Consider the following 23,540-nt stretch of genomic DNA (forward strand, 5'->3'; position numbering starts at 1 on the left):
TTGGAGAGTTGGATAGATAGGTTATAAGTACATGAATAGAAAAGTAAATGATAGATAGAAACATAGATGGATAGAAACATAGATAGATAGACAGCTGGATGGCTAGATCAAGCTTTTTATTAGTAGCCCTCAAGACTTGCCTTCCCAGTGAAGTAAAAATTAACCTATTTTTTTTGACACTAAGAAGTAAATGAAAAATTTCAGGCTACTCAAGAAGACCTTGGCAGACCTGATAATAGACCCCCGGGGTTCCTGAATTCTTTCCTACTTAGAATTCTTGCCTCAATGCTCAGTGCTTATCTTTCATACAAACAGCAAGCATTTTGTTTCAAAGCTTTACTGGGTTTAAGCAAACAAGAAGAGTCAGGAATGAAGAGAATCTACAAATTTTCCTTTGCCTAGAGTCACTAGTTCCTCATAAAGGAAGGACTCCACAAACTGTCTCACTGAATGGAAAGGTAATTCTGCATTACCTACAGGTAAAAAGTCAGAGTCAAATTCATCCCACAAAGTTGAATGCCAATGATGATTCCATAATGACCGAACTTTTTAAAGTAGATGATGGCTATCTTGAATTGAAGGACATTCTTTGGATGCCATTCAGTACCTTGTTTCATGAGTTTGATTGTCATAAAGATAGAAGAAAGTTTAATGTTTAATTTCCAACAGAGGGACAATGGGAAATTATACCATCTAAGGAAATCCGTTGACCACATAATAATAAGGGGGAAAGGATATACTTAAATTAAGAGCTTTAGAAATTAAAGGGGCTTTAAAGAAGTTAAGGAAATGAGGCCTAGAGATAAAATGATTTCCCCAAAGTCAGAGAGGCAATACATGGCAAAGCCAGTATTCAAACCCCAGTCCCCTGACTTCAAATTCCCTACACCATGCTGGTACTCTTATAATTTTTCTTTTTTCAAAATAGCAAGTATTACTTATTTTAATGGCAATTCCCCTTGACTACAGTCTTTCTTAGATCTGGAAAAAAGAAAACAGGGGATGGGGCCAAACATTGTCATGGTAACAGAAACAAAAAGAAATGATTCTAAAAGCATTTCTAATAAGCAAGAACAGCCAGTCTTCAGTAAGTAGCCTTCAATTGGGGTTGACATCTGTTATTCATTTGTTGTTTCTAGGTTTGAAGAAAAGCAGGGTAATTGGAAATAAGGCTATGTTCTGGGAATATATTGAGTGAAAGGGCTTTTAGTGCTTTTAAAATATTGGTCTATTCACCCTTAACATTCAGTATGTACCTGCTTTGTCCATTTAGGAACTGGACAAATGAGTTGGAATGTTGTTTAGACTCAATGATTTCAAAGCCATGGAAGATCAAAGTGAGTGCCTTGTCTCTGCCAGGGAAAGGAGCTCTCAGGCTAAGGAAGGGACAGTTCTTCAGACCACAATAAGGAAAGAGAAGAAAGCAGTATAATGCTGAAAGGACTGAAAACCATGAGGATTATGGAGTTTTGGTGCAATAATGACTATCTTAGAACAAGAGTGGGAAGCATCTGGCAATAAAGAAGAAAAAAATAAAGCTGTTCAATCAAATAAGTAGATTCTACAATTAGAATGGATTTTTAATCCATAATTTAATGGCTTTACCTCTTATTAAATTCAGTATTTCCATTATATTTATAAATTATAAATTTTATTTATAAAGCTCATTATATTTATAAAGAACTTTTTAATTATTCTTTAGGGACTTTTAAACTTTCTTCATCTGTAGAATAAAGGCATCAGACTAGCTGAACTCTAAAGGTCTCTTGAAGTTCTAGAATCCATAATGATGGCATGGAAGATTGAGTGCTAGACATGGCGTCACAAAGGTGTGGGTTCAAATCTTGTTTCTGATACTTGGAAGCAATGTGACCATGGGTAAGTCTCTTGAGACTCTTATCAAAGCAATACAGATAGAAATATTAGAAATATACTATTAAAAAAAGAAAAATCCAGGAAAGTAGTTAGACCTGTACAAGAGGGTATGACCAAGAAAATATATATTATACATATATAGATAGATAGATAAATATTCAAATACTTTTCTACTGTTATTTCATTGTTATGATTTTGTTTCATTTAATTACTCAATATTTCTATAATAAACTCTGAATCATTCATTATTCATGTCATTAGTAATCTCTATTTAGGTAGAAAACATTTTTTTCTCTTTTCACCATCATACTGACATTATTTATTGTTATCATTGATGTAATTCATATACTTTATTGTAATATTAATTAATACACATCATCGATGTAATTAATATGTTAAGAATATACTAAATATTTCATTCAATAAAAAAGAAATATTGAAAATACCAACCTCACAGAGTTGACATGAGATAGTATATAGAAAGTCCTTTGCAAACATTAAATACATATGTTAAAGAAAAGATCTCACTAACCTGAAGCTCCCCTCAGCACTGCATCTCAGTACCTGATCTTCAATTTATAAGCTCCTTGGGAGCCACTGTGGGGTTAAGTGATGTACTCAGAATCATAATATGTGTTGGGGCAGCTCTTGGACCCAGGTCTTCTTGATCACAAGAGCTCGTCATCCACTATACTCTACACCTACTCATGCAGATATTAGTTACTTTAGTATTAATATTATTTTCCTATGCTTCAAATATGTTCATTTTAAGAAAATGCTAGGAAAAATCTGGAAAGCTGGTAATTAACCAACTGGAAAGGCTGAAATCTAAAAGGGAAGAAAAACCCAGATCTTCGTCCAGGTCAGCAAGATGATCCACACTAGGAATCCTGAACTTTTATGAGCCAGGGGCTCCTTTGGTGGTCTGGGGAAATATATAGACCCTTCCCTAGAGTCATGTTTTTATAAACATAAAATAAAATATGTAGAATTACCAAGGAAGCTAATTGTGCTGAAATAGTTATCAAAATATATATTTTTTTAATTCACATGGTCACACACCTCAGGATAAGAACTTTTGTAATGCAGACACAACACGAGGCATGAGTCAATGTGTCTGAGGTCCTTAAGTTCACAGATGGAACAGCAGATGCAGTCAGGGACTTTCCAAGGACCACTAATCTGATATAAACACTTTGTAACCCCCATTGCTACATTTATCTTCTCATTTATTTTAATATATTACCCTCTAGAATTATAGAATTTCCAAGTTGGAAGGGACCATAACGATTTCATAGGTTAATCCATTTCTGAAAGAAATATACTTTATACAATATATCAAAGTCCTTATCCAGTCTCCCCTGGAAGATCTCTAGGGTAGTTGGGCTCACCTCCTTCCACAGCAATCCCATTCTAATTTTGGTTAATTCTGATAGGATTTTCCTCCTTCCTTACGTCAAGCCTAAATGTATATAGCAAAATGGTACAATGAATAGAATCCTGGGCCTGAGTCAGGAAGGTCTGCGTTTAAATCCTGCCTCAGACACTTATTAGCTGCATGACTCTGGCCAATTCACTTGTTTGCCTGTGTTTGCCTCAGATTTCATAATTGTATTAATGGGGAAAATAATAGCACCTACTTGGCAGAGATATTTGTGAAGATCAGAGGAAATCTTATTTATTTGGCTCAATACCTGGGATGTTTGTGTGTGTGTATATATATATATAGATATAGATATAGATATAGATATAGATATAGATATAGATATATGTTTGCACATGCATGTTTGTTTGTATGTATATATGCACATGTATTTGCAAACATGTATTATACATACATACATAATGTATATACACGTGGGTATGTATGTGTATATGTCCATTTGTATGTCTGTCTGCGATATACATGTGTGTGCATGTGCACATAGGTTGAGTGTATGTGTATATATGCAAACATGTGTACATGCATATGTATATTGCATATATGTGTATTGTAACTGCATACATATGCACATATATACAAAATGTGTAGTGTACATGTATATGTATAAATGTGCATGAATAGATATGTGCATTGTATATTTGTATACATACATAGATATGTGTGTATTGTGTCTGTATATACACATGTATTGCAAGGCTGCATTTTGCACATGTAGACATAGGCTGTTGTGTATGCATGTGTAATATGCATATGTGTATGTGTATATGTACACACATCTACACATAGAGGTGTGTGTATACATATATAACATATTATTTCTTTCTTTTTATTCCTTCTGTACCTCCCAGCCATTGTGTCTCATTCTGTACTTTAGAGCAATCAATTGACAATTATTTACATTAAATATCTTCTAGGACTAACACTGTACTAAGTTGTTGGGGAAATAAGTACAAGAAATGAAACAATCTTTCTCCACATGATCACAGGATCACAGATCCCAATTTTATAGCAAAAGGGGTAATCAAGGACAACTCCATTTTGCATTTCCATTCATTTTGCAGATGTGAAAATCAAGACCCACAGAGGGAAAATGATTATACAACTAGTAAATATCTTTATTTTGTTGTTCAGTCACATCCAACTCTTTGTGACTCTATGTGGACTTTTCTAGGGAAAGATGCTGGAGTGCCATTTGCAGTTCGTTTTATCAATGAAGAAACTGAGGCAAACAGAGTAAAGTGACTTCCCAGGGTCACCCAGCTAGTAAGTGTCTGAGGTCAGATTTGAACTCAGAAAGATGAGTCTTCCTGCTTTCAAGCCCAGCACTCTATCCCTTGTGCCCATCACTCTATAGGCTGCCCAGTAAATGTCTTAGGATTTAAAACCAGGTTTTCCAACTCTGAATCCACATTCTTTTCCCTCTCAAGTGCTTTAAATTAAGCCTGTCCAAAATGGGGATCCTTTTTTTTCTGAGTTCCAAATCCATTCTTCTTCCTAATTTCCCTCCTCCCATTCACCCAGTTTCCCAACCTCAGAGCCATCCATCCTCTCCTCACTCTCACTTCCCCAAACTATCCAATTAGTTGCAAGGTCTTGGCAATTTAACCTGCAAAAAAACCCAAACTAAACCAAACCAAAACAAACCAAAACAAACAAACAATAAACCCTTGCATGCATTCCTTTCTCAAATCTCTAGATATTTCTGAAGACAGTTCTCAGGGCTCCCTGAGTCCCTAGTGTTGCTTTACTATGGATTGGGAGTGATAGTGGGTTGGAAGCCTGGGATAAGCTAGAGCATTTCCTACCATTTGAAAAAGGCTTTACTTGTTGCCTTGAAGACTGGCCTAATAGTGGAAAGAAGCTATCACCAGGTTGGTTGAAAGTTGATGACATTTGAAGCCACAGCAAAAGACCATTTACAAAATCCTGGGTGGATTGTGACTGCACCAGGGAATAAATTTACCAATGAAAAGACAGATTCTTGAAACACTGATGTACTAGAGTGTAACGTGCTCTCCTGGCAGTTACAATTACTAGTCTGTCCTAGACCCACCAGAGTACCTTTGACCACTGTCCTTAGCAGTGTGAACTCTACCCGGCTCGCCTCCTCTGAGGCCTTCTAAGGTCTCTGGCCACAATCTCTTGAATCTATAGCTTAATAACCGGTAGCGCACTCAAGAACAACCACGTGTAATCTTAAAAGCCTTTATTATACCTACTCACATAATGCCCTGACTGATGCCCTGACTTGTTGGTTCCCAAGTGAACACCTGGTCAGAAGACCCATGTGTTCACTACCAAAACCCTTACCTCTTTTGGCTATCCATCTTGGCTTGGCCACCCAGGCTAGGAAGCCAAGGTGAAGAACGCCAGGTTAAAGAGACCGCCTGCTGCCTGCAGTGGGCTTACATAGGGCCTGTGAGGTCACACACACAGCCAATCAGCGAGAGAGTCACCCATTACGAAGCTATCTCAATATGACCAGGATCCTGCCCAAGGGCAGTCCTAATATCCACAGAAATTACTTCCGGGCCTCAATCTCCCAATTTGCTGTGGCGCCGCCCATTTAAAGGCCCCTTACACTAGAGAAGTATTTTTTTTAATCATCTCTTTCCAGGAGGGCAAAGTAAAATATCAAAAAGCCCACGAAGCTAATGAATGTACCTGAAAAGATCACTTTGCTCCTTAAAGCTATCAAAACAAACCAACCAACAACAACAACGAAAAAAATAGAACATTTGTTAGGCTCTATTTGTGTGCCAAATACTGTTCTATAGGCTGGAGACGAAAGGGAAATGAACAATCCCTGCTCTATAAACTCCTACATAAGGAATTTATATTCTATCAGAGAAAATAATATGTACACATATAAATATACAAAAAACAAATGTAAAATAAAAAGGGGACACCTAGGCAAAGGGGAATAGGAATAAAAAAAAAAGCCTTAAGTCAGAAATAATTTCTGAGCTGAACTTTGAATAAGACCATGAATTCTAAGAGATGGAGGTGGAAACCCGCTCACTCTGGGCATAAAGGACACTCTATTCAATGACACAAAGAGGACAGGTAGAAAAATATAAATGAGGATAGCAAGTAATAATAAAATGTAACATTTATGTGGTTTAGATTTTCCTAAGCACACACAGGTTGTCTGATTTTATTCTCAAAATGTGGACAATCATTATTCACACTTTAAAATTTTTAATTGTATTTTATTTTTCCAAATATGCACAAAGATAGTTTCTAACATTCAACTTTGCAAAATTTTATGTTCCAAATTTTTCTCCTTTCCTCTAACTTCTCCCTTCCTCAAGACAGTAGACAATCTGATAGGTTAAATATGTACAAGTCTTCTAAATATATACCATATTTGTCATGTTGCAAAAGAAAAATCAGATCAAAAGGGGAAAAACATGAAAAAAGCAAACAATAACAATAAAAAGGTGTTTGATCCACATTCAGTATCCATTGTTCTCTCTCTAATACTTTCCATCACAAGTCTATTGGAACTGCCTTGAATTTCCTCATTGCTTAATTCATATTTTGTGAATGGGTAAACTGATATTAGGGGACGGTGAAGTGCCAAAGGGTCACCTGGCTAATAAAGTGACTGGGGCTTGTATTTAAGCACTTCTTCCTGACTTTAAGTCCAACATTCTTTCTATTCAGACACTCGACAAAAGAGGTGCAGAAAGAGCAGCAATGTGTAACATATTAGAGGTGGATTGCAAATGGTTTTAAAAGCCAAAAAAAGCTGTGTATATTTTATTCCTGAGGAAAAAGGGAGCCACAGGAGTTAAGGAAGGGAAGATGAGACATGGTCAAACCTGTACTTTTTGAATAATATTTTGGTAAATATAATATATTATTTATACATAATTTATTCATATATACAATATATAACATATAATTACATTATTATAATGTAAAATATAATAAATAATAAAAAACTTTGCCTACATTATCCCATTCAAGATACCTTGTGTACGTTTGTTGTCCCTAGGACTATCCATGGGGGTATTACTCTATGCAGAAGACCAAACCTCAGATAGGTCTACTGATTTGCCCAGAATCACATAGCTAAACCAGGATTTTCCTGACTCAAATCAACCATCTAACCCCAGCACTTTGCTGCTTCCTTCCATCAGCTTTCCTGCATTGTGCTCTGAGAACATCACTGACCCAATCAGCAAGCTGGTGCAGTAGACAGAGAACTGGGCTCAAGTCAGAAAGACTTGGTCAGATCTGACCTCAGATCCTTAGCTAGATGTGCGACCCTCAACCAAGTCATTTACCTGTTTGCCTGTTTTCTCATCTCTAGAATGTGGATAATAATAATACCGGCCCCTCAAGATTATTGTGAGAATAAAATGTGATATTTGTAAAGATCTTGGCACATAGGAGACTTTATATAATAGTTATTATTACTAGCTAAGTTTCCAGAATGAAATTAGGTAATACCTTAAGTATCCATAGACAGTCTTGAGTGGCTCCTAAATTAGTCATTCAACTCTTTATCCCCTTTTAAAAAAGGGTTATAACCCTTTTCTGGGGTAGGTAACTAACAGACCTAAAGTCAGGCCTCATCTTCCTGAATTCAAATCCTATCTCAGACCCTCACTGACTCTGGACAAGTTACTTAACCTTTCTTGCCTCAGTTTCCTCATCTGTAAAATGAGCTGGAGAAGGAAATTGCAAACCACTCCAATATCTTTGCTAAGTAAATCCTAAATGGGATCACAAAGAGCTGGACAAAGCTGAAAACCGCTGAACAATAAAATCTTTTTCTGGATTTTTTTTTTTTTAGGCAACCTAGTAAAGTCTAAGGTTATCTCCCCAACAAGGTTAGGATTACAAAGAAAACCAATTAAGGATTATAAAAATTATAACAAAAATTACAAAATTATTATAATTAAGGGTTATCAAAAATTAATTCAAAAGTTCTTAACTCCAGGATAAGAATAGCTGTTAGAGGTACCTTGGTAAGGTAATAAGAGGCCTAGAATTAAAACTGGAAGATGTAAATTTCAGCCTCAGCTCTGATAATTACTAATTGTGTGATCCTATGCCAGAGGTATGCTAGCAAATGTTTAACCATGGGCTCCTGGAAAACAAATTAGGTAGGACTAATTTCTTCCCCATTATTATGTTTAAGTCTGATAAACAAAACAACAACTCTAGCCCTGATTTGTACAAATTTGCCCATTTTGATTTCTAATCTCACATAAAATTTGACAATCAGCACCCCTGTCCTGTGCTATTCATTTACACCTCTCTGAATGGTGATAATATTTTCATCAGCAGGTTACTCTGGGTAGGGTTTGGGAGACAGACCTTACAGAACTTACCTAAGTGGAAGATGTTATTATTATCACTTATTTCTTCAAAAAAGCCACTCCCCTCAACCACCAAAATCAGAACTCTTGTGTGCCTCAGTAGTCACTGACAGCCTTTATGTCTAGAACACCTTTCCTGGTGGCCAGCTCTCTGACACTGAGCATTTCTGAATTTCGCAAGGCTGGTTCCCAGATGACAAGAATGTGGGATATATCTAGGCTTTTCCAGCCCAGTGGATGATCTGCTAGAAATCATCCTCTCTGTGTACCTTTGAAAAACCAGGGTACCCCATACTCTGTGGAGTAGAATGTAAACTCCCTGAGGGCAGGCAGATTTGTTTCAGCATAGCACCTTGCCTTGCAGATACTATGCTTAATAAATGCTCCTTAAAGTGACTGAGGCCCCAGAGTTGGACTTTAGAGGATATTTAGTCACCAAAAGAGTTAAATATCCTTCTAAAAGCAAGAGGGAAAGCATTCAGGGTAAAGATCTTGAAGAGGATTCATTAGCCAAACATATTTAAGCAACTTTCAAAAGCAAATCGTTTGTTTTCCTAGGCACTCAATGTGCCTAAACCTTAAAAGGAGAGAATTTTTCTTCATTTGCAAACAGGCGGGCATGTAGTTAGCCAACAGAACAATAAAAACTTTGCTCTCCCATCAGCCAGCCTCACTAAATTAGTCTTCAAGACAACCAATAGAAAGTGCCAATCATGCTTCTAAACGATGTGGCTAACCATCTATTATTAATCAAGGCACATACTTTTGGAATAATAAATGAGTTCTGGAAGATCTGAGCTTGATAAGCCTTATAATACAATATTGCCCGGGCCTGGTGTCATGCAACAAATGGAACGATTGATCAAAAAGGCAGACAACAGATTGATATTCCATCCCCCACTTCTCCCTCTCGCTTTAAGCATACCAGACAAATGTTGTTGCTGTTTTAAAATTGAAACAAATAAACAACATATTCTCACTCAGAATTTCAATATGATTCCCAAAGAGCAAAGAGAGGAAAGTTGTTCCTACATAGATGTAGCCCCTTTGTTTCTATTAGACAAATTCTTTTTTTTTCTTTTTTTGCTCTTTTCCAACATGGGAATAGCCATTCAGAGAATGTCTAAGAGAGGACCTGCTTTACGACTTGTTCCAAAGGCATGTTGTATTCTTCACCCCCATGGAGAGGTGTTTTCTGATTCCTGGAGCACTTTCTCAATAGGCAGGGACATTTCAGAGAACTGGAAGCCAGCCAGGCTTCTGATTATCCCTGGGCCTCTGTTCTGTTTCCAACCTTCTCTATCCCCCCCCCCCCCCCCAATCCCACTCCCTCCCTATCCCCAGGACCTTCAAGAGTTAAAGTGACAGTACCAGGACTACATTAGATTAGAAATCCCCAAAGCAGGAACTGTCTTCTTTATGTTTTGTTTCCTAAGTACCAGAGCACTGAGCATAATTGGCCATAATCTAAAGGCAGTTTTATCCCATGACCTCAAAAGGCTTTGCCAAAATTTACTCTCTAATCCTTGCAAGGCCCTGAGGAGGTAGGCAGGCAGCCCACTCCTATCATTTTATTTGGCTTTGCAAATGATTGCAAATTTAACCACAGTCTCATGGGTAGATAGAGTATGTTCTTTCTTTTGTCTCTCAAACAATTACCTCAACATTAGAGGATATATATACATATATTTACATACATCTAGGTACACACACACACACACACACACACACACACACACACTACACACATTTGGGGTCTAGAACTATAGGAATAATGACTGCATCTATAGAATTCTAGCTGCTCTAACCCAAAATGAGAAAGATGGGAAGGCCAATGGGAAGGCCAAAATCACACTAACATCAAAGGCAAGATGATTGGTACTATACTAAGTGCTAAAGATACCAAAAAATGGCAAAAGGTAGTTCATGTTCTGGAAGAGTTCACAATCTAATGCAAGAAGACAATATGGCATCTAGGTGGTACAAAGGGTAGAGTGGCTTTGTAATTAGGAGGCCCTGAGTTCAAATTTGACAAGTTTAATGAATTAAACCAAATGGAGAACTCCCAATATGGAAATGCTTTCCTCTACTACAGATTAGCAACTGCTATATATCCTACTTAAAGCCTAGAAAACTGAGTAAGGTAATTCCCCCCATTCTTCTTATAACCATCAATATTTTCTTCCATCCAGTGACAAGGACAAGTCTTATTGTCCAAACTAGACTCTCCATTGCTCATCTCCAGGCATTTTGTCTAGCTGTCTCCCATGCCCCCTCATCTTCAATCTCCTGGCTTCCCTGGCTGTCTTCAAGTGCCAACTAAAATCCTACCATCTACCATAAACCTTTTTCCAATCTCTCATAATTCTCATGCCTTCCTGCTTTAAAATATTTGCTATTTATCCCATGTATAGTTCGTTTTTACATTGTTCCTTGTGAGTTATTTCAGTCACGTCCAACTCTCCATGATCCATTTAGGATTTTCTTGGCAAAGATACTGGAGCAGTTTGCCATTTCCTTCTCTAGAGAAAAGAAAACTAGATAAACATGTTATACAGGTAGCAAGTGTCTGAGCCCTGATTTGAATGCAAGGCCTCCTCATTACAAGGGCAGAACTTACCTGAACCTACGTAGCTATCATATTGTCTCCTTTCATTGGATGTGAGCTCTTCTAGACCACGAACAATCTTTCGACATTTTTTGTATCCTCAGCATTTAAGCACAGCACCAGACATATAATAAATGTTTAACAAATGTCTATATCCTGCCTTATTGAAGGATGCAATGGGCCTAGCAAGTGGCAGTAGTGGGATTCAGTCAGATCTCGGGGATTTCATTAGCTGGCCCTGTTTCAATAGTATATACTGCTCCTCCTATGTCATCAAATAAAGATGGTAGCATCCTTTGTGTTATCTGTAACTAAGTCATACGTCTGCAGAAGATTTCTATTCTAAGGGAGCAGAAGAACAAAAATCAGTGAATCCAATCCTCGTCCATCAGGTTGTGGTGGCTGGTATTCTGTTCAGATAGCTAAAATGATCTGGCTTCAGATCTCTACAGGTGGACCAAGAGCATTTAAACCTCTCTGAGTCTCAGTACCAAAAATTGATAGTTAGAGTAGATGACTCCTAGATTCACTTCTGAATCTAAGCCTATGATTCCTAGAAAATGACATCAACCCATTTCAGAAAGGTCTTGAGAACATCCATCTGTCCATCTATGTAGCAATTAAGCCTAGCAGAGGAAAAATTATATTTATGGCATGAATTGCTAATTGACATCGGAATTGTAGAATACATCTGTAAAGGCTGCTTTGCATCTCCTTCAAGTGTTATGATTTACAGCTGTGGAGGCTCTAGGAAAATTGACCTGGCTGTTCACCTAAGCATGGTCCTTAACATATTATATATAATATGTAATAGCAATATTATATATAGTGAATAGATAATGTGTAAATAGTAAATATATAAATAATAAATAGTAAATACTTCCAATAAAGCTTAATTCTTTCTTAGCTTAAGTGAGTAAATAAAATAGTAAATATTATATTAGTAAATATATAATAACAGTATTATATATAGTGAATATAACACATATATGTAATATGTAATAATGATATTATATATAATGAATAATGTATAAATAATAAATAGTAAATATACATTTATTAAGCACCTCCTACATGCCAAGTGTTGTGTTGAGTGCTAGGGATACAAATATAAAAAAAGATAGTCCTCAAAAAGTTTACAATCTAATTAGGGAAGACAATACAAAAAAAGGAAGCTACAAAACAGGAAGGGAGAGAGCAAGAGAAAGGTGCGTCAGGCTTTGGAGCATGGTGAAGTAGTCAGAGAATAGTATCCATCTTTAGGGCAAAGGTAAGTAACAAGGAAGAGAAGAAAGAAAAAGGAAATTTAAATGATAATTTTGTTATATATTTGAAAGGAAGGGCAAGCTATATTTAGTTGATTTAGAGTTTCATATGTAATCATCTTCTTTATTATATTATAATATGGAAATGCTTATTTCACTCCATAAAATAAAAATAAATTTTAATGAGATGTGTTGAGCCCCATCCTCAAATGGAGGTTTTAGAGTTCATGGCTCTGACCTCCAATCAGAGGGATGCTGCTGATGCTTGCCACTTGTTAGAATATAGTCAGGTTACTTAACAATCCCACCCCCACCCCGCCAGTCCCCTCATTTATAATGAGCATTGGATGTCTTGGCAATAAGATAGTGAGGGGCAAATGTGAAGCATGAGTGGGGCAACCAGCCCTCAGAGAGGACAATCCAGAAACAAAAAAGTTTAATTCTGCAGGGCCAAGTCCTAGAGCAGATGGCAAAGTTTGGAAAATGCAACAGTAGGTAAGTCATAGACTAAGAACATGGACAGGCAAAGGTTAACTAGACAGCAAATCAAGACTAAAACACAGGAAGATTCACAAGCTGTGATATGGGGTGTTGGCAGTTTGTAAGGAATTTATGTGCTGGCCATGTCCTCTAAAAGCCTCTGGCCCTTGAGCCCACTGCCCTCCCTACACTCCTCCTTTTAAGATCCTTCAGGCATGTCATTCAACAAAGTACCGACTTCCCTGTTTCAATATTTCAAGGATCAGTGATTTCATCCACAAAGTGAAAAGAACCTCCACTGATGCAGAACCAACTATTCCAGATATGGTTATGGGTTTAAGGAACTGCTGCAACCATATTCTTCAGTATCCAACAGCAGACTTGGTGCTGAGCTTCTCTGAAATCATTCAGGATGGTTTTTTTAGGTGATAAACAATAAGCAAATAATTAAGGCTTTTCTATCTGAGTGGAATATGTGCTTTACCAGCATAACCTTCAAGAAACTAGGGTCATCACTGCTCCAGGATGGCCACTGGAAAAACACTAGGAGACAAGCATATGTCACAGGATAGTTCAAATCTGACTTCACATCCTTCCTAGCTGCTTGATAATTATGACCCAATTCATACAGTGTATAGAGTGTCAGGGTTTGGGGTTAGGAAGAACTAAATTCAAATCCTGCCTCAGAAAAATTATTAGGTGGGTACCCTGGGCATTTAATCTCTGTCTCAGTATCCTTCTCTCTAAAATGGGCATAACATTAGCACTTACCTCCACAGAATTCTTGTGAGGATCAGATGAGATAAGGTGTATTAAATGCTTTACAAACTTTCAAATTCTATGTGTTAGCTATTGTTATTATATTAACATTTGGGCCTATTCCCTTAGTTGGGCACCTGGGTGACACAGTGGAAAGAGTGCAAGGCCAGGAGTCAGAAGACTCATTTTCCTGAATTCAAATCTAGACTCAGACATAGTAATAGCTGTGTGAACCTGCATAAGACACTTTACCTTGTTTGCCTCAGTTTCCTCATCTGTAAAATGAGCTGGAGAGGAAATGGCAAACTATTCCAGTATCTTTGCCAAGAAAGTCCCAAAAGGAGTCATGAAAAGTTTGGACATAGTTGAGATGAATGAATAACAACAATAATAGAAGTTATTTACTTGGGAAGAAAGATTAGCCATATAAAGGAACATAATTCAGCATGTAAGGAAAGCATGAGCCAGCACATGCCTTTTGTGGATGTTTTCAGACTCCAGGCAGACATAGAATACAATATGTATCTTGTTTGTCTAGCATTGATGTTGTCCAGAGTGTTCATATTGATTGCCCAAAAGTCTGATCCTGGTGATTCTGGAATGCTAGAATTATACCCCAATTCCTAATTCTAGCTTTATGATCCCCCAACCATTACACTGAATTTCTTGTGCTCTTGTTTGCTCTTGTACAGATGCAAATGGCAACACAGATTATAATGTTAATGTCCAGTCAACGACATTTGATTGGTCATTTAATTAGATTAAGATTGAAGAAAAGAGACAATAGGGAAAGGAGAAGGGGTTGCAGGAAGGCCTGGGAAGGAAGGAAGAATTTAGTCTGCTCCATCATTGACAGTAATAGTCTTGCCCATGATACCTGTGTTACCATAGGGTTTGAAAATTGGAATCGCATATCAATCAATGAAAAATATTTAAGTATTTGTTATATGCTAGGCTCTATGCTTGGTAATTAGGATAAAAGGATAATAAATAATTCCTACGTTTAGGGAATTTATATTCTATAGAATGAACAGGTTTGTGTGTTTGTTTTTTTTTAGTGGAAAATACTATCATAATGCCTTAAGGCAGTTCAAGGAAAGACCCTTCACACAAGACAGGGAAAAGGTTGATTTTTCATTAGAAAATCATGAGAAGATGAAAACAAAACCATGGACTGAAGGAACATTCCTCCAGTGGATTTGCATTTAAGAATACTTGGGTTTAATTTCTGATACTAAACTACAAACCTTTGAGTAAGTTACTTTCCTTCTATAAACCAGAAGTTACCTAAATGTAAAATGACAGGGCTGGTTCCCATGAACTGTAAAAATCTGAGATTCTAGGAAAAACAAACTATATGAAGGATGTGATGAGAATCAATGTGAAATGTGCAAAAATGTTTGTAGCTGCTCTTTTTGCAGTGGCAAGGAACTGGAAATTGATAGGATTCGCATCAGTTGGGAATGGCTGAATAAGTTATGGTAAATGAATATAATGTAATATTATTATCTATAAGAAATGATGAGCAGGCTGATTTCAGAAAAGCCTGGAAAGATTTTCATGAACTAATGCTAAGTGAAGTGAGCAGGAGAACAAGAAGAACACACTAACAGCAAGATTATGTGATAATCAACTGTGATGGACTTGGCTCTTTTCAACAATGAGGTGATTCAAAACAATTCCAATAGACTTGAGTTGGGAAATGCCATCTGCATCCAGAGAGTGAATTATGGTGCTTGAATGTGGACCAAAAACATAATATTTTCACCTGTTTGATGTTTGATGATTAGTTTTTTCTTTCTCATTTTTTCCCTTTTGCTCTGATTTTTCTTGCCTAGCATGATAAATATGGAAATGTTTAAAAGAATTGCACACATTATATCACTATATCAGATTGTTTGCTGTCTGAGGGAGGGGAAAATAAGGGAAGGAAGGAAAAAATTTGGTACAAAAATGAAAGTTGAAAACTATCTTTACACGTATTTGGGAAAATAAACTACTGTTGGGGAAAAAGAAGTAATGTGATATTGGAAAATGTCTGAACTCAGAGTCCAGGAGGCATGGGTTCAAATCTTTCCTTGGATACTTCGTAACTATGTGATCATGGTCAAATTCATCTTTCTGAGCCTCAATTTTCTCATATGTAAAATAAAGCAATGATACTCACACTATCTACTCCATGGTGTGAGTATCATACTCTAATTTAGAAAGACTTGCTTGTAAACATTAAAGTACAGTATAAATGTTAGTTATTATTAATATTCTTTCTAGCATAGAGGACATATGTTCTCTAAGGTTCTATCCTGTTTTAATAAGTTATGATTCAGTGATATCATGTGGGAGCCAAAAAAGTTCATATAATCTTGAACTACTTTAAGAAGAATAGAGATTCCAGTAATAGGGAGATGATGGTCTGAATGTAACCTGTCCTTTTCAGACTTTATCTAGAATACTGTCTTCAATTCTTGGTGCAACCATTTAAGAAGGGCATTGAACTGGAGAGTGTGCAAAGGAAAGGCAACTAGGATGATGAAATTCTTTTGTCTATGACATGTGAAGGTCAGTTGAAAAGACTGAGTATGATTAGCTTGGAGAAAAGGAGACACTGGGATGGGTATATCTTTGAGGTCCTTTTCAATTTTCCAATTCTGTGATTCTATGAAATGCAAAAAATTGCACACCAACAGAAGAGGTCCTATTCTCTTTAGGTTTCTAACTCTGTCTCTTTCTGTGTGACTGTCATCTCTCAATTTATCTATCTCTATTTTTTCATCTCTGTCTTTGTCTTTCTCTTTCTGTCTCGCTCGCTATCTCTCTGTATTTCTGTGTCTCTCTGCCTTCACATACACACACACACACACACACACACACACACACACACACACACACACACACAAACCCATCTCCCACTCCTCTCCTCTCTGTTGGAAACTGCCTGTAAGTCTGGGATTGACACAAGTATCTTGATTTATTTTCATTGTTTGTTATAGCAATCCATGGCAATTTATTTAGGACCACTGTCTCTCACTCAGAAGGGATCTCATAACACAAACACATTAATCCTTGTCGACAGTATCATGGATGCCAGCAGTTTGGATAATGAGATTGTTCCTCTCAGCATGCACAGTCTGTTCATAAGCAACAGAGAAGCTTATCAGATTCTAATAATCTCCAGTACATAGGCCAATAAACTACTATACACAAAGGTATTTACAATTTGTAAAAAATCCATAGTCCAGGTCTTTCTACACTATCTAGAAGACTATTGAGTATTTCATTTTCATGACAGATAGCCATTGTTCCAATCTGTAGAATGGCTGCAGTAGGGTTTGTTGTTGTTATTGTTGTTTTGGGAAGGAGAGGGTATGGGGTGGAAAGGGAAACCTTCTAATAAAACAGGTTCTAAATTTAGAAATATGAAATCTAGAACATATATGCAGATAGTTCACACACACACACACACACACACACACACACACTCACACACACACACACACACACACACACACACTCACACACACACACAGCCCTGGTAGGCTTATCTCAGAATAAAAAGCCCTTTTAGAGTTTTAGTTTTACCATACATTTGACTGTCTTGGACTTACTAACATCATAAACATTCAACTTTGGCTAGAATTCCAGTGATTTGGATTATAGGCTTTGTCATAGCCTGGTTCTTATCTCTTATTCATGGATTCTCAGAATCCCAGATGATCCCACTACCGTCCATAACTATTTTTTCTCTCAGGAAGTAGAACTGCCAGGTATGCCATGTGATCCCAAATAGCTTTTTTATTTAAGTTTCAAGTTTTATGGCACTAACCTGAAGATATTAAGGTAGCACTCTGACACTCTCCCAGGATCCCTTTTCCTTTCATATGCATTCAAATCCAAGCTTACTATCAGTAAAAATTACTGATCTCATCTTGCCATACTTAGATGGAAGTTTGGACTTTGACAGATCTATACACTGTTTTGCCTTCTTGCTCCTATTCATGTCATTTGCCACCCAAACCAGTAATTGCTTTTCCCTTTCTCTCTGCCCATCCAAAATCTACTCAATCTCCAAACCCCAGACTTTCCATGGAGCCTTGCCTAGCTAATGTATTTCTCTTGGTAACTCAGAGCACTTATTATCATCTCTCTATCCCCCATCCATCATTCTTATATCACTGTGTCATTCCACTCAGAAAGTAGATGTCTGATCCAAGGCAAGACATGGGTCTCAGTTTCCTTATCCATAAAATGAGAAGATTGCATCAGAGGCTTTTATGATCTTTCACACTTCCAAATCCTTGATTTTGTATCTTGATGTCCATAATGTTGCCATAGTTTGCTCCTATTTTATTGTTTAGTTGATCAATAGATATATATTAAATTATGTCACAAGTGCCATGCTTGCTAGGTACTCCCCACTCCAATACTGATGACGGGGAAAAAAAGAATATCTCCATAAAAAGCACTCCTTTTCCATTAAAAGTCTTCAACTACTCAGGCATCTCTCCCCCACCCCCCACCGTTGACTATTATAATTTCCAATACAGTAACATAACTGTTTCTACAAGCAAGTAAGAGTGCAAAGGGAAATGGAACCCTCCAAACTTAAGCCCCAGGTCTGGGTTTTTTCAGGCATGTTGCAGATGGTTGCATCAACAGCTGGTATTGATAAGCATGGGAAATGCTGAGGAGCATGCCAGAGATTGGACAGAAGTTCTGTGAGACCAAAGGCTTTTTGGCCTTCTCTTGTAGGCCTATGTAGTGGGAGGCAAGAGGAACAAGGATATTTCAGAATTTTCAAACACACTTTCCTTATCCCTTCTAAGTCCTCTCCATGTTACAGTCATAAAGCACATGTGTGTGTGCACCTATAATTGTGTGTTTTTTACAAAAGGTAAACCTATGTTATGTTTTACACACCAGGCTTCTTAGCTGAATCCTTTTAAAATTTCATCACTCCCAACTGGCTGTTGTATCACTGTCTGTGGTTTGCTATCTAAAAGTCTATAAGAAGATTAATAGTTCCATAGCTAATGGGATCATGATTTTAACATAAGATTGGTGACAGCTTAAAGTCAAAGTCAGCAGTATTCTCTTGTGCAATATAGAACCCAGGAATCATGGCTGAGGATCTATAACTGTGATCTCACAGGGTTGTTGGGAGAAAATGGGCTTTGTCACCCCCTTAAAACCCTACAAAAATGTGAATTTGTGATTAGTATTACATAGATCATATTTTACCCTGAATTTATAATGTTAACAATATCCAATTCCACCATTGGTACTTCCATATAATAGGCACATTCAATTTACTCATCAATTTACTTATTCTAAAATCTTAGAGCTGCAGAAATCAAAAACATTGTTCTGTACAATTCTATATATAAAAAGGAGATAATGTTATCTAATGGTATTAGACACGGAGTCTTGAAAATTGGCTTAAATCCTATCTCGGACACTTAATAGTTGTATTAACTAATAACACGCTTGAGTCTTAGTCTAATCATCTATAAGATGGACTCAGTAATATCATCTTCATCCAGGATTGTCAAGAAGATCAAATGAAATAATGCATGCAAGATATTTGCAAACCTCAAAATGCTTTTTGCATGTGTATTATTAGTAGTATTATTATTATACAAGGAAGAAAAGAGAGTTGATTAAAAAGAGATTTTTTTGTGCCTCATTCATATAGATAGGTTACTATTAATGATAAATATGAAGTTCACATAATAATAACAATAATAATAAAAATGATGATGATGAATGATGGTGTTAATAATGATGCTTTTTACATTGCTATTAATGCAAGCCACTCAATTACAGATAGGGAGTGGCCCATGTCCAAAGAAAAGCTTCCTAAAGGTGTTTTTAAAAATTATTTTAGAAATACAAAATGATTTGAGAGAGTATAGCTTAGTGAATAGAGGGCTGAGGCTGGGAAGACTTAGAATCAGTTTCTCCCTTTGATCCATATTGACTGTCAGGTTATGAGAAACTTTCTGGAATGATCAATTATCTAACTGCTAGGCTGGAAAGTGTTTCACACCAAAATTTGCTCACACTGAAGAAATCAGCAGCTGTAAAACAACAACAAAGTTGTTTTGTTGGTTTTTTTTTTTAATTTCTCTGTGGGAATATATTAACAGATTGCAAGTTAAATGAGAATTAAAAAAAAAAAAAAACTTCCATTAAGTTAAATAATGAGAAATTTGTTAGTTAGGTTTAATTTATTGTTTTTAATGCAACAAGTACTTTTTTAACAAAAAAAAAAAAAAAAAAAAAAAAGCTTCATTTTTCTCAAAATTCCAGAATAAAAGTTTTCTGTGCATTTAGGTCTATTTCTTTTGCCACATTTCTGATTGAAAACTCTTTTTTGCAAATTTGTCAGATTATACAACTGGGTATATCTTGCTCTATATTTCTCTTATTTCCTTTCAGTCCATTTCCTTTCTAAGAGTAATTTAAGTCCTTCATCATTCATGAAGCTTTTCCTACTGCAATGTCTTTCTCCCCTGTATTCCTTTTGGGGGTTAGTTTGCTAATTTCTCTATGAATTTAGCCAGTCATTTGATGGTATACTCCTTGTTAGAACTAACTCCCTTTTGGGATTAGTTCACTAACTCCTTTTAAGGTTATCTTCATCAGCCCCCACTTGATATACCTTTTCTAGGGAACTTGTCTTCTCCCTTGCTAATTACTAACCTCCCTTTCTTTGCTACCTTCTCTTGGAATACTTCCCATTCTTAATATAGTACTAAAATCTTTGTCTCTTGTTTTGGAGGGGAAAAGAAGAAAGTAATTGGATGTGTAATCCTAGGCAAATCATTCCATCTCTTTAAACCTCAATTTCCTTATCTGTTAAATGGGTAGTATAATACTTATGGTTACTTACTTTATGGGTTTATTGTGAGGAAATATATATTCTGTAAGTATAAACTATCACAATTAAGTTTTTAACAAATACTAGTTGATTTTATAATATATAATCACATTGGTACACATAAAACTAAAAATAATCTCATACTTCACGAATGACAGGCTAACGTTAGCATTGATGTTGTTGACAAGATAAAAATTTTCAAACTATTATACAATGAAAATATCTTTCCAATGTAATCTGAGACTATATAAATAATATTTTATAACTGTAGCTTATTTCTACCAGCATACCTTATTTTATTGTGTTTTGCTTTATTATAGTTTACAGATATTGCTTTTTTTTTCAACAAATTGAAGGTTGATGACAACCCTGCATTAAGCAAGTCACTCAGTACCATTTTTCCAACATTATGCACTCACATCACGTTTCTGTTTCACATTTTGGCAATTCTCAAAATATTCCAATCATTTTCATTATTATTATATCTGTTGTGGTGACCTATGATCAGATGTTTGTATTGTCAAAAAACAAAAAACTTTAACAAACAAAATCTTAAAAAATAATTTCTATGCAAAAGTTTTAGGAATTGTTCAGGATAAATAGGATAAAAGATGTGACCAAAGAAAGGTATGGTCACATAAAAATGTAATAGCAAAAGTGAGGGATAACTGATGGATAACAAATATCTTCCAACAACACCTATTTGATGACATGAGAGCTAGCGGGAGGCCCCATAATCTCAGCTAGGGAGCTAAATGATCTTTAAATAGATTTGTTGGACTTGGAATCTGGAAAACATGTGTTCAAATTCTGCCTCAAGTACTTACTGACTCTGTGACAGTGGGAAAGTCACTTAACATGTTTCATCTTTAAAATGGGGATAATAGTAACACTTACCCCACAGGATTTTTGAAAGAATCCCCATGAGATAACAAATATAAAGAATTCTGTAAATGTTAACCTTCTACATACGTTAACTGGTACAATTATTAGGATCATTATTCTTTTTATTATTTATTGTTGTTATTTTATGAGAAAAGAATCACTCAGGATAGGCAGGCCTATGAGTAGTAATCTACCTTATATGAAATTGTTGGGATTGCTGGGTGAGGACTGGGGTTGCCTGGATGGTGACAAGGTGAGAATTCAGGTTTTCTGGACAATTACAAGGTGAGAACTCAGGTTGACTTGATAGAGGGGGCAAGCTCATTGGCTGGGGTGGTTCTTCCCAGAAGCCCTTGCATTATCCCACGCCCATTCTCTGGGAGGATAAAAAGAGACAGCACTGGGCGCAGAGAGCAGATCGGCCTGAAGAAGGATAAGAGTTGGAGGAGATTCAGAGCCAGGATTCAAGAGAAGGACTCTCTGTATTACATCAGGCCTGACGGGGCTCTCTGCAGGAAGGGAAGTCACTTCTAAGGACAAGAGTTAACAGCAACTGCCTGGAGACAACGGTTCACTACAGGAAGAAGAATCTGTCTTAAAGATTTGAGTAGACACAGCAGATCTCTTCCCAGAGAGCGATCCGGCAGCTTCTGGAGACGACAGCTCGCTACAATTGGCGTCCACACGTGGGGCAAGGACTTTTGCTTATCCTGACAAGAGGAGCTAGACCAGACCTTCGCAATTTGGCGCCCGAACAGGGACAGACACAGTCCTGATTCCAGTGGAAAAGCTTCTGATCTAGATCTCAGTCTCTCTGACCCAGAACCGTGAGTAACGAGGAAACTTTGTTAAAGATTAAGTGAGCGTGCTAATAGATAAATAAGGAACTTAATTTGTTAAGGGCTAAACCAGGAATCTCTTATAGCTGAAATGGGGCAGATGTTAGCTATATTCAATTCCTGGACCTCAGCCGACTCATCCCCAGCCCCAGAAGCAACCTCAGCTCCACCCCCATTCAGGAGTGGTACTATAGAGAGTATAATCAACATAATTGAGGAGCAGAGTTTACTTGTAACCTGGGTACAGATTGCTAAACTCTTGGCTGCCTTAAGACGCACATCCCCTTGGTTCTTAGAGGAAGAAAAGATAGATGTAGATAAATGGAAGCTAGTGGGATATGAAATGAAAGAATTTCAAGCAAAAATTGGGCCTCGTTCAATTTCTGCAGAAGTATTTTATATCTACAACATAGTTCAATTAGCCTTAAACTATCAAGCAAGTTGTAGGAGAAGGAAAAGTTTTAAAAATGAACAGAGGAGGAAGTGTGAGGAAAAAAGGAAAGATCAAGATCTTTCCCTAGAGCAAGAGGATTTAAATGAGGAATTATGGTATGATTCTCTTGAAGAAGCTTCAACCCTGCCTAGAGAACAGATTATTGACAGGCCCACATCAACCCCACCTTCAGAGATGGAGGAAGAAAGAGGGGAAGAGGCAGAAACACAAACAGAATTGCCTGTGAAGAAGCCTAAGCCTATGACAAGATTAGAAAAAGCATTGGTTAAAGCTAAGAGAGAAGGACAGGATATAAGTGATTTTATACATGCATATCCTGTGATTGAAAATACTGACTCTGTAGGTAAAAAAAGGAGAAGATATGCACCTTTAGATTTGAATAAAATTAAGGATTTGAAAAAAGGTTGTACCCTTTATGGGGCTACATCAGCTTATGTCAAAATGTTACTAGATGGTTTGTCTTATGAAGTCCTAACCCCGAATGATTGGAAATCCATAGCAAGGACATGTCTGGAGCCTGGAGAAAATTTATTATGGCTTGCGGAATTTCATGAATTATGTAAAATTCAAGTCAGATGCAATTTGGAAATAGGAGTTAACACACAATTCACTTTTGAGCACTTAGCTGGTGAAGGTCAATATGGAGAGAATTCGGAACAGATTAATTATACCATGACAATATATGAACAAATTGCTAAGGCTGCAATAAAAGCTT

The sequence above is a fragment of the Sminthopsis crassicaudata genome, chromosome 1 (assembly GCF_048593235.1).
Source record: "Sminthopsis crassicaudata isolate SCR6 chromosome 1, ASM4859323v1, whole genome shotgun sequence".
Classification (NCBI taxonomy): Eukaryota; Metazoa; Chordata; class Mammalia; order Dasyuromorphia; family Dasyuridae; genus Sminthopsis; species Sminthopsis crassicaudata.